Source organism: Strix uralensis, chromosome 2 (assembly GCF_047716275.1).
Source record: "Strix uralensis isolate ZFMK-TIS-50842 chromosome 2, bStrUra1, whole genome shotgun sequence".
Taxonomy (NCBI): Eukaryota; Metazoa; Chordata; class Aves; order Strigiformes; family Strigidae; genus Strix; species Strix uralensis.
In genome coordinates, this window is record NC_133973.1 from 45,587,311 (window position 1) to 45,605,369 (window position 18,059).

General features: G+C 35.9%; 1 protein-coding gene across 10 annotated transcripts in view; it reads left to right on the top strand.

The window, feature by feature from the left end:
* DMD (dystrophin) overlaps positions 1–18,059 on the top strand; it is a 1,145,544-nt gene that overhangs the window by 808,100 nt on the left and 319,385 nt on the right. The window lies entirely within an intron of this gene.

Genomic DNA, 18,059 nt, shown 5'->3' on the forward strand with positions numbered 1-18,059 from the left:
TTTCAACTTTCTCTCCTGCTGCTGCCATTACATAATGAAACTTTTTCACTGTAATTATCATTTCCAGCACAAAAAAAAGTATAAATAGCAGATTATTTTTTTAGTACTATCTCAGAAAGAAAAAGAATGAACACTAGGACTCATTTTCAGTTCCCTCTACATCAAAAGAATTATAATGGATTGTTAAAAAGAATGTGAAGACAAGCATTTTTTCACAATACTCAACAGAAAATGACGATCTTTTCCTTTTAAAGTTTTGCTACCGATTCTTCTCCTTGGAGACATTCTGACTTCATTTCAATCCATCTCTGTATTTTTTCCTTTCTTTTCCAAACTTACTTGAATTTTTCCTGTGAGACATGCACTGTGCAGAAGGTGACACAACATAGAGGATTCCAGTTCCTGTAAGAGCTGCCTGTGGCATACGGTTGCTGGGCAGCACCTTGCTACCTGTCTGTCTGCTAGTATTCTGGTTAGGGCAAGAAAAAGAAAAAAATCTACTTAGGAAGAGATTTACTGAAATAATTCAGAAATAACTGCTAATTAGCATAAAGGTTAAGTGTTGAAAGAACTAGGTTTTAATTCTTATTTTATGGTTTGCACTGAAGTAAAGTAAGCTCAGATAATAAAAGATGGGAATAACTACACAGCATCTTCTCAGAGCAATTTCTTTCTATTATGTTTGATAAGAACTTTTGGGGTTTTTTTAAGACTTTTAGATAAAGCCAAGTGTCCACATCAAAGTGGAAAGCTACTTTTAAAGAAACATTCAGTGAGTAATGTAAGATTTAACAGAAACAGTCACAATTCTGTCCCCTCTAATGCTAGCCTTCCAGGAAAGTACCCTGTTATAAGTAGTTTCTGAAATACTACAGTGTACTTTTTAATACTTGTTAATATTCAGTTCTCTTTCTCAAATTATTTCTTTGATCTTAAATATTTTTTTAAAATGTATATGTCTGTCTGTGTTTTGATGAGGGAATCTACGATATGTATGGAGAGTGATCCAGGTTAAAAACTGCAACTTTTTCAATACAGTAATTCCTAGTGTTTAAACTTCACATTCTTAGTGTGCTATGGTTTAATGCAAGCAACTCTGTCACTTAAAAATAATAACACAAAAAATTCCCCCAAAACATTATTTAAAATTAAGCTCTCCATGATAGATATCTGGTTATGTTTACACTCCTATCCTTGCAGTTATGGGAGAGAAGGCAGTAGCATTTTGAAGCATATTAATGGAATTTCATTTACAATTCAGAGAAAACTCAGTACTTTGGAATTGCTTGTGAAAACGTAGAAATGTTTTTGGTTTGTTTTGTTATTTTAATACGTGAATGGAAGAGGCAAGACCAGAAGAGAAATATGGTATATATCAAGACTGTGTGTGTACAGCATTTTACAGGACAAGGAAAAAAAAAAAAAAAAAAATAGTGTTCCCAGATATTTTTGGTCTTCTTTTACAGATCGTATGTTGCTGACAATAATATGTACAAAAAGGAACCAGAATGTATTCATTCAGGACATACTCGAAGTTTTGCTGGTTTATATACCCACTTTCTCTGAAAAAGTAGGATTATAACATCTAACCACTCATACATTTAATCACCCAAATGCAGAGATTTTTATTATCCTCTTCAACTTTTCTACAGTATTTTTGTATACTTTTGATACCTGTCAGTTTTGGTCACCCATATACTATGCAGATTTTCTACACGAGTTTTTAGGAAACAAGCTTGTAAACTATGCAGGTCCAGGATCCTGTCTTCATATCTCTTTACAAATTATTTAGACACTGTTAATTCTGTTGAAAAAAAAAACCTAAAAAACCAAAATCCAGCACGCTTTACTTGTTTTGATCATATTTCAGCTGCCATACAAATTCCTGGCATATCTTACTGAGCAATGACAAAATCATTTGTAATTCTTAGACACAGAATTGGGACAGACTGTAAAAAAACTGATTATATGTTTCTTGCTACTGAAATGTTAGACACGTTATCTCAGGTTTCCAAACCATTTAACCATTTGGCCATTAAAGAGAAGACTGTTATCTGTTTTGGCATTAATCTACTTGCAATGGCTACTTTGGAGCACAGTTTCAAGATGACAACGAACATGCACAACACATTATAATTATGTTCCTTTCAGGAATAAGTACTGCAGAAAGATTTCGTGAACTTAAGTCTTGTGTCTTTTGCATCTGTGGGAACTAAAAATATCCTTTTTAGAATTTGGTTATAAGGTATGTTTCCCAAAGTATTGCATGGGGTTCACAAGTTTTTTTTTAAGCAGCAATAAAATGCAAAATCATAGGTATGCATAATATGAGGGGAACGTTCTGTGTAAATTCAATCAAGAATGAAATGCTATTATGTGCAAACACCTCCTGGGCTTGTGCAGAGGTAATGGAGCATAGGAAATAGATAAAGTGACAGCCAAGAGAGGAAGAAGATATGTGACTTTACTTACAACTTTGTTTAATAAAGCTCTCAACACACATTGTGGATATAATGTGTTGTTTTGTCTCCATCCAAATCATCTTAGTTCTTATTCCATGCATTTTGTAGACTGTAATTTGGTGATAATGGCTTCTTTGCACAGTTCAGAAGTGATGAACAGGAATAACAAGTCAGTTAATAAGAGAATGTGCATTTCTTTCCCAGTACAGAGCTCTTTATTTGAGTAGGTCAGGAAGAAAGACATATTTTGCTTCGAAGAAATGTCACTAAGGATACGCATATTGAATATTTAGGGAGAATAAATATGAAAAGGCTGATTCTAAAGCAGCCTGTGTAAGAGTGGGGTGAAAAGACTTTCCTATTTTTTAGCCTTTCTTTAATTGTTACAAGCTTATTACTAATTTGAAACCTGCTTTATGAAATCTGTAGTTCTTGAAGTTTATCTTGTGTATTATCATTAGATTAAGTTGGTTTGATCTGTGTTGTAATCTTCCAAGCCATACTGCCTGAGTGAGGAGCAGATTTGTATTGTGCTGCCTGAGAAGTGCTGCAGCTGCAACATGATTCAAGGAGTTAGGACGTGGTCTGTGTTTCCCCCTTGCTCCATTTGGGAGCAATCTGTTCAGGCACAGTTATGCCCTTTTACTGCCCGGAGGGAGATGCAGTTGGATTCTCAGATGAACTGTTTGAGTTGTCTCAACCTTGTCAACTTTTTCAGACTTTCTCATTTCAGTGGAAAATTGTGATGACTAAATAATTGGAATATGATGCAGACATGAAAAGCATTTTAATATGTATCATGGTTTGTTGTTGTTTTTTTTTTTTTTATTCCTTGATTTAGAAAAAACGGCAAGTGTTTGGAGACTTCTTAGCAGCATCTAGAAAAGATATTATGTATTATTAACATAAATAATATATTATGCCAGCATAGTAACAAATCAAATCCTTTTCCTGTTTACTACTGAAAGAGGATCTTTTTATAACACTACAGATTTCCCTATAATTTTGGAAAAAAACGAAATATCTTGCATAGGATTTGGCATGAATTTGGATGAGGACAACACTGTTCATAAATATTTTTAGTCTCACATAACTCTATATTTGACAAAGATCTCTCAGGGTTTTAGGTTGCAGAATTGTATTTTATAGACCTACAACAAATAAAAGAATAACTACATTTATAAATGGGACTAAAATTGGGTCTCACCATGCTTGAGAGCATAAGAAATGCCTTACTGGGTCAAACCAGCATTCTGTCTAGCCCAGCAAAGTGTTTCTGGTGGTGACATTAAAACAGGTTGGGGAGGGAGAATGTACCAGCCTGGCTGCTTTCTGCAGACTGTTCCCCTCATACCACCCCCACCCTTTGCATCCATAGCTGTTGGATTGGGAATATCAGGAGACACATTACTGCCTATTCCTTGTAGCATCTATTTTACACCCTATTGTTCACAAAGTTTTTTAATCCCTCTCTGAAACTGCTGATTCTGTTGGCCCTCACAACCTCCTGTGACAGCAAGCTCTAGATACTCACTACCTGCTATGAGAAGAAATAATTTATTTTATCTGTTCTAAACAGTTTCCACTACAAGAATGCAGAATACTCCTACACACTCTTTTCTGTCTTTCAACGAAATACATGTTCAGGAGAGAACCTTTCTTTTTATGTAATGTTGCCAAGTTTCTTAAAACTCTTTTCTGAGGGACTTTATAAAAAATATTTTATATATGTATGTATCCTACCTGAACCAAATCATCCTTCTCTGCATGCTTGTTGACTTCTTTAAAGAAGCTCAGGACTCCCTTTAACAAAAAGCTACGGCAGCTCTCTCCAAGCAAATGACACTGTTAATTTTATTCCTCAGAGTGGTTTTACCAACTTTTACCATATGGAGAAGGCAGGCGTATAGACGACAAGTTGCCAGGATCTGGGAGCCCAGTTTTGGAATCACAATGCTGGAGCAGTATGATTGAAGCCTCACATTACAGTCACATCTCCTGCCATCACAGCCTCTCTGATCTGCCTCTTCTTAGGCAGTTTGTGTTACTCCTGATTATAGACTCATCATATTCTTCAGACCTGGAATATGAATTCTGGGTTGATTATTGAGATGAGGTAATTAATCTGATTTTATTTTTAAATCCTTTTTAATATATAATAGTATCCCAACACCCACACAGCCTTTCTTTCCCGTGTAATTTGCATCCATGTATTACAGTGCACACCTATCATTCTGCCATCAAACTTCTGAGAAACCTGATATGTCAGTTAAAGTAAAACAAGCTCCTTATATCTTAGCTAAGAAATTGAGGCCAGCAGTTTTCAGTAAAATTACAAATAGAGAAAAGGAAGTGCTACCCTGCCATTTTGCACTGTCATTCTGTAAAAAATATCATACTACAAGAAACAACAATGACAAAGAGAGGCCAATTTTAACAGCAGTAAGCTAACTCAGGGGAAGAAATCATTTAGTAAGTGTTGTTCTGATTATAGTCAGTCAGTCTGCAGGTACTGTTTCTCATTCTTCCTTTTTTGTTTTTCTCCATTGTTATCAGGTAATCATAATAAAAGTTGAAAATGTGTTAGCTATAGGAAATGCACATGATCATGTTTTTATGCAAACCAACATTTAAAGTTCTGTGAAAAATGACACTATAAATTAGCATAGGGCTCCACCTTATTCTCCATGCTGCTTTTTATAAAGTTTTTTTGTTTTGGTTTGGTTTTTTTCACAAAGGAATAGGTATAATAAATAGGGCTTGAAGGAGATTTGAAAGGCTGTGCAGTCCAGATTTTTGCCTCAGGCAGGATTACCTAGATTTAAATAATTTCTGACCAATTTCTGTCTAACCTGCTCTTTAAGTCAAGATTTTTTTTGTAGCTTTGCAGAATTTTTTTTTCACTACTTTGCAATCCTTGCAGATCAAAAGATGTTTGTCTCCAACCTTAATATCCCCTGCTGCAATTTAAGCTAATTATGTCACCACAATGGAAACTGGTAATAGTTAACTCTCAGCAATAACCTCATATATTTGAAGGCTGATACTTCAGTTCAATCTTCTCTAGACTAAACAAATCCTGATTTTTAAAATTTCTATCCTTGTTTCTAGACTTCTGACCATCTGTCCAGTCATTTACAACCCATTCCTTAGTTCATCCAGTTTATTCAGCTAGTTATTTTAGTGCTTTGCACCTATTGAATTGAATTTTCAGGTTTTTTGAGACCACTTTGAATTGTGTTCCTCTTCTCAAGTGCTTGCTTCTGGTTGGGTTTTGCATCATTGTGAATGTAAAAAATCCACCCTCTATTGCATCAACAAAACAATTAATTAAAATAGTGATTAATATTAGACATAGTACAAATCTGTATGTAGCTTCACTTGTCTTCCCATATAGTACCTTCAGGTTATGTTTTTCTATTAGTTTAATTTCCATTTAAATCAAAATTTCCTAGCTTGCTTGTGGTAACATCACATGGGCAGTATCAGAAGCCTTGTGAAGGGCATGAGACACAACTTCTACCTGTTGTCCACATTGGTAAATCTTACAGCTCTGGATGAAGGAAAGTCAGCTGACTGGTTGTTATTTACTCTTGATAAATGATGGGCTGCTATTTATTATTTTTTCCCTGCCCACAGACTGCTTAATCATATGTTCTAGAACTTAGCTCAGAATAATTCACCTAAAAGTTCCTGCATGGTTTTCTGTCCCTCCTTCAGACGTGAACTATATTCATCCATTGCAAGTTCTCAAATATAACTACTAATGCCTATGGGATTGTTTGAGCAAGTTCCCAAGTATTATGGCTGAAATTCATGAGTTGTCACATCACAATTCATATTGAGCTAGATAAGAACGGTGTCATACCAGTAACAAAATTAACATTGTTTGTTTATTGTCTTTCACACAGAGACCTTCTGCCTTGAAGCTGTTAGCATAAGGATTAGTGCTAGAACAAACGTTTTTTCAGACTATCACTTCAAAAGTTTCAGTGACTGTTTTATTCTATTTGGGAGAAATGTTGTGACAAAATAAGATTACAAACTTTAGAGCATCTGCAAAAATGATCTCCATCTTGTATAATGTTTCAGAAGAGAAATGAGCAATAGGTTTGAAACTCTTGTTGCCAATAGGGGGATAACAAACACAGTAGGTGATAATACAAAAAGCTATTTAGGCTTTCTGTATTGGGTTGTATTCCTTATCTGAATATTGTCCACTGTTTCATATTACCTGTGTATATATATACATGTGTGAGCATGTGTGTACATATATACATTTCAGATACTACTTTTTTTTTTTTTTTTTTTTCTGGTAGAAGATGTAGTGAAGATCAACAACAACAAAGAAATCATCAGGTAACTAAAAGGGCTGGTGACAGCAAGTTCTGAGCAATAGCCTGGCTAAGCAGTGACTTCAAGGTTGTAATAGCAAACAAATATTTGAAAATATCCTTCCAATAGGAATAGTAGGAAATATGTGCAAGATTAAACTGTGGACAGTTAGTACAGGTATCCTCAGGCTGCTCCATGAAGTTGATCCAAATCTGCTGTGCCTTTTTAAAAAAAAATATATGGAATATGCAACAATAAAGACTTGAGTCTGACCTCTTCCTCTCTTGTACACACACATACATGCACAGATGCTAGTAGTACTGCAATATTGTGGAGGTGCCTTGATTACAGATAGGCTCATTGCAGCTGTTTTAAATGAGATAAAGCTGGGGAGCAGATGCAGGAAAAGGTAAGTGATTCTGCATTCAGTCAGTTGAGACTCATCAGGTCTCATTAACTCAGGCTGTTCCTGAAAGGCACCATACTGCTGAGCTGGCCCCAGAAATTACACAACTGTGTTCACACAGCACTCTGTGTGCATTAGTTCAGTCTATCTGACCTAAATTAGCTCTTTACTGAATCAGCTGTAGTGCCTCTGCCCCATGTTGTATTTAATCCAGAATTGAGGTTAAATCATCCATAGGTAATTGAGGATTGACTGCCTTTCTGGAGTGCACAGCTCAAGTATCAGTTAGCTCCTCTCTTGCATATCACTGCTTTTCTTATACCTCCACCCCCTCCCTCTCATGCTGCTATCCTGCTGTTCACTCTCATTCCTGTTTTCACATCCTTCATGCACTTGTGCCTGAAGCATTTGCCTTTCTCAAACCAGGTAAGCTGGTGGATACGGTACAGCTGCATCTAAGCAGTTGTGTAGGAAGGAAGCAGTGTGGGTGCAGCTGGCCAGGAACTACTGATCCCTCTTCCAGGGAACAGTATGTCCAGCTTGCAGTGGTACACCAGCATCTGGGCACCTTATGATAAACTCTTGGGTTAATGCTGCTGTGACAGTTGCTAATTTTTTTTTTTTTTTTTTTTTTTGTTCAGTATGAGTATGATCATACTTTGTGGCTATTTAGGGTTTGAGTGATTGTAAATCTGGGGATAGAGCTTCAATTTGGAGATAATTCAATAAGCATGCCCTCAGCCAGGAATTCTGTGCAACTCTCTGCATGTATAGAAATCTCTCTTGATGTATCTCTTATTTTTAAGACTTTAGTTGTTTATGGTAGGGAACAGTCCTTCAAGAGAGTACCTTGTATGATCTGATTTCCATATGCAATGTCTCTTACACTGTGGAAGACAGTTTGAAACATTTTCCTTTGATCTACAGTGACATTAGGAAACAATAAACTATCAAGCCTCAGGAGAACTATCTTGGCATACATGGTGAATCTGTTATAATTATTTGTTGTCTCTTAATGCCTGTACATCTGCAGCAGTGAGTAATTAAAGTTTGAAAGAAAGCTAAAATTTTACAAACTGATTAAGGTCTTTGCAGTCTTTCAGAACTACAGTTGGTTTGGGGTTTTTGTTTTGTTTTGAATAAATATAGGGGTTGTACATGAAGTTGAAACAACCTCATTTGCACACTAATCTACACCTGGAATACTGATTAAGAAAAAATTAAATCATAGCAGTTATTCCTCTGTCAGGAACCTGTTTAAAAAAAGAAAAAAATCTGATCACATGTCTTGTCTGTTACCACAATCTTAATAATATCCTACACTGCTGCTATTGGTGTTGCACTGCTTTGGCATTCTCTCTCAGCGCCACCCAAATCAAAATCACAAATGTGTAACTTTAGGTACCTGTACACCCACAACTGCTGTCCTCTATTCCTCATGTACCCATCTTCAATAAAGCAGTCCAGCCATTTTGCATTTCCTTTGCCATTTTGCTCCTGTGGCTTTTTGTTTGAGCCATGTCTCTGTTACTCTTGTCCTCTGAACTTTCTGGCACAAGGCACAGACTGAGAGCAGAAGGAGGGTCATGGGAGTAAGCTGGGATAGTGGCATCAGTGCCACTGCTACACTAACTAGAAATGATCAGCCAGTGCTGCCTCCATAGCTCTTACAAGCCTTTTTTGAGAAAGCAGCTGATACAGAGTATTAGGAGATGCTGAGGCATAGCTCCTAAACTTGTCAGTGCTTCAGAGTTTTGTTTTTAACCAGAATATAGTATGTTGTCATGGATAAATAAACTGATGTTGCTTTTAGCTCGTTCTTCAGGACTAAAAGATAATGGCATCTGTTCTGTCTTATGTGTAATATTTCTCTTTTATTTCTTAGTGCAGTTGTTTATTCCTGGTTTTATGATCCTCAGCCCATGTTTCTAGAGAGTTCTTTAAATCCCTTGGACAATGGCTACCGTTCACATTTTTGCATTTTCTAATACTTGGAGTGAAGGTATTTAGAAGGGTACTCTGGAGGGTAGAAACAACAGAAATAGTAGCTTCCTAAACTCGGTTTTCTTTTATTAATAATTAATAGCTGACAAAAAAAAATTATTTGTCTTCAAGTGTAGCTCTCAAGAAAAATAAATCTTTTTTTTTTTTTTTTTTTTTTGTCTGGTTGAAAAAGCCACTGGAAAGAAGTGTATCTGTATATGTGTATGTGATAAATTTCAAGAGAAGAGAAGGAATAAGGTCAGAAAGTTGAGTAAGAAAAAATTCCCAAGATAGATAGATTTTTCAGCAGCATAGTCTGTAAAATACCTCCCAGTTTTGCAGGCTGGTATTTTCAGAAAGCCATTGACCTCAGTCTGGAGTCCTTCCAGGATTTAGCTCTTGAAGAACTGCTTGTCACAATCTAGCAATACTCTCATTTCCATAGGGAGATACAAATCATTAATTTTTAAAAATGTAACACATTTGGAAGCTCTTGTTTCCACCTCCCAATATGGCCTTTCAGTTAAACTGACTTTGTTATGGTAACAGGGAGGGGGAGAGCAGGAGACAGGGTCCAGATGCACCTTAACAGCCTTCTAGTTAATTTGGGTTCTCCACCCATGGAGAGCTGACTGCATCAATACTTAGTTTATCCTTTATATGGTATGGTATTTTCTTGCACCTTAGTAGTTTAGTGAGTAAAAAGTGAAAATATCACAGATCGGATAAGGTCAACTTTTCAGATATGTTAAACTTGAAAATTATTATTTGAGTATTTTATATATATATATCTATTGTGCTTTATGGCAAATTGTGTGTCAGTGCTAGTAAGATGTAGAAATACCTATTGGCATGGAAAAAGATAAAAATCAGTGAAAAACTGAAAATCAAGTTGGATTAACTGATAAAGATGAACATTTTTTACTAGTGAGTTGTTAGTAGCCAGTGCCATGAGTCATAAGGTTTAGGAACTGAGGTCTGTGAATTAAAAAAACTCAAACATCTCTCTCAAGTTGAAAAACAGCACTATAAAAATGGATGGTATACATTCATTTTTTTTAGCTATGTCTGACACCTGTGGAACTGCACATAGTGAATTTCTGAAAATGGTCAGAATTTTTAGTGCAAAGCAATGTATAATATAGTTTGTTATGTAGCTGAGTCCCATCTTTTGTGGTACAAGGGAGAGCGAGTATATGAGAACAGTCTTGGTAAAACCTGGAGACAAGTTTATTTCTTTCTGTCATATTTGACAAAACATAACAGGAATTAAGTGTAAATAAAAATATTCTGGAAGAGACAGTTTTACACCCATTTTCATTCTTTTGTCCTAGGAAAAAGTTGCATGGCTAAAACAGAGTTCTGTTTCTCTAAAACAAGGGAATTAGAGCAACAAAACAATATTTTGCAATGCACAGAAAATCTGCAAAATCCATATCTATATCTGTATATGCTTATATATAGCCGTGTGTGTACACATAATACACATATAAACCAAATTATTAGTTCCTGCTTTTATTATAGTAGTGTCATTTGACTTTACCAGTGATTCTTTCTTTTCTATTTATATCCGATATATTTCTGAAACTGTCATTCTGATAATAAAACTGCATTTTCTGAAAAAGAAAAATGCTAATTTTTCTTCCAGTGAAGTAGAATTCTGTGGCTTCTCTGCAAGCTACTAATCAATGTCTGCACCTTCTGCCTCAAGCGGTGGTTGCAGATGAAATACGTTAACTGTTCATAGTAAGAGTTCCCCTTGTCTGAACAAGAAATAACTCCAGTTTTATGCTTAACTTTATGCTTAAACACTGCTCTCAGTCAGAAATTGATTAAATATATTTAAATTACATTATATCTGCGTGAGGGAAGTAGAACCAAGTAGGACTGATACTGATCTGAGGAAACAGGTGTTGAAAATTCATCTCAGATAAATTGGCATTATAGATGAGTTGAAATTCAATGCAAAATGTTATTTAATTTCTCATAGATTTCAAGGTCAGAAAGAATGGGTATGATCATGTACTATTTATGAAACCATAATCCATGGTATTTTAGATAGGGATCCCTCTACCTGCTCTTCAAAATTGTGTCTGACTATTTAAAAAAAAAAAAAAAAGTGAACCTGATTTACACAATTCTATTAATTTAGAATCTCTTACATTCTTTAGTCATCTGCTCTGATTTTTAAATGGATTCACTACTAAGAATTTACATCTTTTCTGTTTGAATTTTTCTGTCTTCAATTTCCAGCCAATATATCTTTTTAACACTATTGTTTTCATAATCAATAATTACTGTATTATCAGAAAACTGTCTTCAGTGGCCCTTAGCATCAGCAAATTTACCCTCTGCTGCAAGCTGCATTGACCAAGGGGTGGCACCATAAAAGGACAGATAATGCTAAAATGAGGCATAATTGCATAACATAGGTGGCTTTCTCCCAGCCTTGACACCCCTGCCCAGCTCTGTTGGTGCTTAGCTCTACAATAGTTCCGTTGCTGTGCTCCTTCAGTTTGGCTTTAACCTGTGAATAGAAGCTCTTCCAACCCGCTCTGTAGAAATCTAAAATCCAGTAGCTATCTTCAGAATAAGCCCTCCTTCACCTGCCTGCTGTGAATACGTGCTTTAATCTGCTAGGTATTCTTTATCAGCATATCAAAAGAGTATTCACTGGAAATGCAGGAGGAAGACCCGTGCCTTTTTCTTTTCCTTTGTACATTTTCCAGTGGATAAGGCATCCATCCAGGCAGTGAGTCACCTGCTTTCAGGATCTTCCTTCCCTCCCACTTTTCAGAAATGTCCCTCTCACCAGGCTGTTCTGGTCAGTGTTAGTCTGCTCCTCTTCTTTTGAATTGGCACCATTGCACAGAAGAGAGTTGAGGAGTCCCAGGACAGGAAAGAGAACGCAAGGACCTGGCCTTTGTCGCCAGGACACCCATCACCTGCGACAAAGCAAAGAGTACTCATGTATTTTTGCTAGTCACGCAGTGGCTAGGCATCTTTCCACACAGCCTACGCGTGGCTGAGTTCCCTCCTGAGGCATCAACTCTCCACCCGCTTTTCACACTGCAAAATAGCTGGGGGACCTAACTCAGCTTCAGCTCCTTCTTTGGCTACATGTAGTGATGCTGAAGTGCGCAGCACTTACGTCTGTTTCTCAGCCTACCCCATAGCTTCTTACATCATGAAGGGCAAATTATAGTTTTTAAGTGTTAAATATGGTATTTTCAAAAGACTGGTGTATCTGTGACACTAGTGAGACAAGATGGTAATGATTTACTAACTTCTGCTGACAACTGAGAACTTGAGATTTCCCCTTTGAAATTAGTTACAAAGGTAAGTCTTGCCCAGTCTAAACTTCCAATAACCCATTTTTACAGTACACCACTGTTTTGTCTTCGTAAACTCTAGACTTTTAAATGAAATACTTATCCTGGACTTGCAATATCTACATTGTGTTCATTTCCTTCCTTCACTGTTAATGAAATATGAACAACATCAGAACTTTTAAAGTTGCTGCCTTTACCTTCTGTGTTTTTGTGGGCCTTAATTAAGTACATAACTATGGAAATATGGGGGAATAAAAACTAGAAGTAAAACACTCAAACAGATACAACAAAGCAAAGCAACAAAAATGAAAGGCAGAAGGATATCTCTAGGAGTAAAATCTTTCTGAATATGCTTGTTACTTTGTATGGTTCTCATCTTTCAGAATGACAATGAGTTATGAATAAAGATAAGGATCTGAGTTACTAGATTTGGGCTAAAGTTATTCAAGAGTTATTTCAACATTTCTTACCAGACATGGTAAATAAGAAACACCCACACCCACACATGAACACGGAGCTAAATAATATTAAATTCACTGTAAGAAACAATTGATGTAACAGCTTTTGTTTTCTTTTTCAAAAGCACACTCAAACAAACTAGATGAAGTCTTCTTTCTTCATTTTACCTTATTCTTGAGAAAAACATCTAGTGTCATAAGGTACTAAAGAAAAACTTATCTGGTAAATGATGCTGTGCCAATCCATTTTATTCTTGTTAATTGTTATTCACTTGCTATTACTGAAGAAAACTTCCAGTAAAAGTAATCATAGATTTCCAGAGGCTCCAGCAGAAACTGAGGAAGTAATTTTGTGGGTTTTTTTAAAACATAAAATTGATTCAGGCTAATATTTTCCTTATAAAATGGGATAATTTGGGGAGCATCTTTAGTCAAGCTGTTAGCTTTCCTTCTCCATAAAAATATGTTATTTTCTTAAATTTAAAAAAAGCTAAAAATACATGCTTGTTTTGCTTATATTAATAATGTTATGTCTATTCAATACTGTTTTATGCAAGGTAAACACATCTCCTGTTTAAAAATGTAACAAGGTAATGAACCTATAACTTTGCTTTTGAAGTGCATTGGCAAGTATATTTTTCACTGGATCAGTCTCAGATAAAAGGAGTTCACTACCACCATCATCCAAAAAAACAGTAAAGAAAAAACTAAAGCTGCAGCTTTGAGAAACAGAACAGCTGTCCTCAGTTTTCTTGGTAATATGCATTTGTAAATGCAGTGGGAAAATATTTAATCTGAAAACCATTAGTTATATAGGAGAAATAAAATAGTAAATTTTGCAAATTCACATTCCACAAATGATAGCTATGTTGGTTTTGCTGACAATATAGAAAGGGACTTTGGTTTTGCTGATAATATAGAAACTGGGGAAGCTCTGTAGCTCCTAATACTGGTTCCCATCCATTTAGTTAGTGTGATTGCCTGAAAGGACATAAGATACCCTGGAATAGTTTTGCCTGGTTGTTTAGATGTGCATACTTTATTACAAACAAAAATAGTATTGAGCACGCACATTGCACGGGGGCAAAAGGCTGTCATTTCATACACGGTTCACGTATACTCAGATTTACTCTTAGAGCTGTAATCCTGTTTCAGCCTTGAGTTCTTACATATGATTTATCACCACGTTCTTCTAGCTGAATGGATTTCATTATTGCCAAACACCCAAATCTTTACATGTATCTGTAGCAAGTAGAACAACATCTTTAGCTTTATTCCTTTTTTTCTGGCCATTCATAGAGTGAATTCATTTTATCTGAGAATGATCTATTCACAAACCATGTTAAGCTGTAATCTTTTCCTAGTCTCCTCTCTATCCTGTACACTGGATGGACTCCAGTGTAGTCCATCAAGACATCTCAGTTAGAATGAGCAAGCTGCTGATGGGTTGACCCTCTTCCTGGATATGCACCATATGCGCAAAATAACATAGACAGCATGCTTCCTATGTAGTGTCCCTCTGTTCAGTGCTTGTTTTCCCATAGATGGTGTCTGAAATAGCTGCCAGTGTTCATCAATTTTGAACATGTTAGTATGCATTACTGTAAAAATGACACAGTCTGTCAAAAAAAAATCTTATCTGGCGATCTTATTTAGCATGTAGTAGCTAAGCTTCCCAGACTACTTAGCATTCCTGAAGAGTCTGGATTTTTGTTTACCAATTATTCAGAAAAAGTTGGTAATTCAACCACTTCTGCTACAGTCCTGCCTCGCTCCATGTATTGTCATGTAAGATGCCATAGTAGCTGTTAGGAAGAAGTTAAATTAATTTTTTAGGTGCTTATTTTTAGTTTAGCATTCTTGCAACTCCTTGTGATATTGCAGGTTCCTTGGGCCATGTAGACAGCTTGAGTCTTTTCTGTATCTTAAACACATCTTTTCTGGGATACCAGCATAAAGGGGGTTTGCTGAGTTACAGATTAGCTCCGCAAAAACATGCCATTATAAATGTCACTAAGCACACAGACAAACTTTGCAAAGATTTTGGAAATCTTTGCCCCTCTTTATATTTTATTTTTCTCCTGAAAAGGAGTGGGTTTAGAAAGTCCAGGTTTAGCAAGGTAGAGCTTCTCTTGTCTCATCAAGTTCCTTTGGTCACTTCTTCATGTTGCGTTGGTATAAACTGGTCTTCTGACAGTTTTTCTCTTTCTTTTTTTTATCGTTGACAACAAGTAACGGATGGTATGAATGTTTAAAATGAGTGTGAAATATCTACAGCATTATTAGTTCATATCAAATATCCAAATTTAGTCTTACGTAACTTCACATCTGGGTAGCTACCTCTAACATGCATTAATTGGAGATCCCTCTACAAGACATCTAGTGTGTTGCATCCTTATGTCTCTGCAGCCTGTTTTCCTTCTCTGAAAATCTTTTCAGCTGCTGGCTGAATTTTATTTACTTCCACCTTTTTATTTCTATGGCTAGGGCACATCTTTCTTTGCTGGACTTGCTTCAAATCGTATTACCTTTGTCTTGCAACCTATGTGTATGCCACCTTTTTCCTAGTGTTGGTACCCAATTTGGTGGTCTATGAGGACAGTAAAAAACATCTGAGTTGTCCTTGGCTGACTTAGCCTCTCAGAAAGTCTCATTCTTGTACCTTACTTGTGACTCTGACCCATGCTGCATGTACTTTTCCTTGTTGACTACCCCATTTGTGATGAGTAGAAGGGTATTGCCTCCTGCAGTTCTGGAGCAGTATAGTTGATTTCCCTGGAAACTCAGATTTTTAAGGTTTTTTTTCTCTTCTAGAGTTCAGTCACCTTTCCTTAGAGATCTTGCAATACTTGCTCCCAAAGTCCTTTTCTATTAACAAATGGGAAGCAGAGGAGGAAGAGAGAGAGTGAGAGTTACCCCAGTTCCAACCATCACTATCACCTTATATTGTTGGTCAAAGCATGGAGATTCAAATTAATTACTCCCATTCTGCTTGGTTTAGTTAGTGTACATCAACAGCATGTTGTACTTCTTACTGTCATAACTTCCTACTATGAACCAGAATTCATAAGTTGCAAAGGAAAGGTCCTCAGGTATTTGCAATGCCACCAATATAATATGTTGAGTGACTGTCACAAAAAGCATACAAAAAGTTCTCTGCTTTGTCATGCATCTAGTGAGACACCTTATAAGCTGTCACTGGTGGCTTTCCCACAGCATCACTGATGGAGTTGATATATTCACTAAGACAGTGGTGAGAGCTACTAAGGCAGTTCTTGAGTGGGCCCTAAGTGGGAATAAAAATATGTGCCTATGAAAACTTAAGCTACATAAATCACTCAGGCAAAATCAAATCATAGTGTCCAGTCTGTTAATGTTTTGATTTCACTGACAGGTACCAACCAGCTAGCAACACTGCTAAATAGTAACTCTAGATCTTATTTTCCTAAAATTATATGTGCTTTGGAGGGAAAACACAAAACAGCTAATAGCCAAAACAAGTTGTTTTAAAAAGAAAACTCCACTGCGTTATATTACTTTCATTATTTCATAATTTTATGTTTAAATGTAGAGAGTATGTAAATGATAGTTTTCTCTCATATTCCCTTCCTGCTTAGTGACAAGAAAACAAATTCAAATTGTGCTTGGGAGGAATAACTTAACAAAGCCAATTTTATTATGCAGATGAATTGTAGGTGTTGCATATCTGCATTTTCTGAAATTGTTAACACGCTTTTTTCCAAAGCTTTCTCTTTTTCTAGGTGTGTATATAACACATTATATTTAGAGAACCAACCAGCCTTAAGGAACTCAGTTGTTTTAAGTAAAAGTTGTCATGGCTATACATTTTGCTCAGGAAGTAATTGCTTCAGTTTTTGTTTAAATATAAGGTTTAGAGTCTGAAGTTTTTTAAAAGATGAGCAAGTGTTTAATGGAATTATGCTTTTTCTAAGAATATCATGGTGAGTTTGGGGGAGTGAATAGGTTCATAAGAAAAATATGTCTTCCTTCTCTCTTACCTTCCCATATTAATCATTCAGTTGTGCTCTTGTGATCCACTGGTTCATTTTATTGAACAAGGTGGGCCAAAACAACCATCCCAAACAGTTGAGAAGTTTTAGTCTTCAACCATGGGTTGTTTATGACAACATGGTGCTCCCAGTTTTCTCTTAATATGGAAGGTCTTCTCTAAATCTCCTTTTTAACAAAAAGTAATTTTTTTGATCACTCACTGTTAACGTTCTTACCTAGTTAAAAGAAAGTTTAAAATAAACAGGAAACGATACTTGACTGGTAGCATGTAAATACAGAGAAAAATTGTGAAGACATGGTAATCATTGCCACTAAGGGCATTCCTCAGTTAAATGCTAACAAGGAATTGTGGGACCTACTTTACCCAATAATCTTTAATTTTTTATGGCATTTTAACTTATTTGTTTTCAGATACATTTTTCAACTTAAGAATATAAAACATGTGCAAAATAGACCCGGAGCCTTTTTAAAGAAGCACACAGACTGAGACACAGTCGTATATAAAGTTGCAGAACAGCAAACTTAACTCTTGTTTATAAGTTTGAAGTTCAGGAATGGGAGACGGAAAGTTGGTGTAAGAAAAATTGCTTCTGATATTAAAGAGTAAACACACATAATCAACACTAGTAAATGATTAGTTGAATGTTTAAAACTTAGTACCATCCTGGAATTCAGATATTCCAATTTAATAATCCTTGCAATTTTTTCAGGAAAAAAGGAAAAAAGATTGGATAGATCTTAAAGATTGTATCTTTTATATAAACTACTACACACATGACTGGAGTGACAAATATGCAGGCTGTAGCACACTGTACATTATAAATCTAGAGAATATTTAAATTTTTAGTCTCAAACCTTGCAGTCCCACCAAGAATTTGTCACACGTCACCTGTTTCAGTTTTTCAGTTTATCTTTTAGCAATTTTCATATAAGTTATTGCAATTGCTGACTTAAACAACTTGTTCCGTTTCTCAATCCCCATTTTGTGTAAAGAAATCGTAAAAGTTAGGAACCTGAAAATTGGATTTTTCTTTTGAGTAACTGCTGTCCA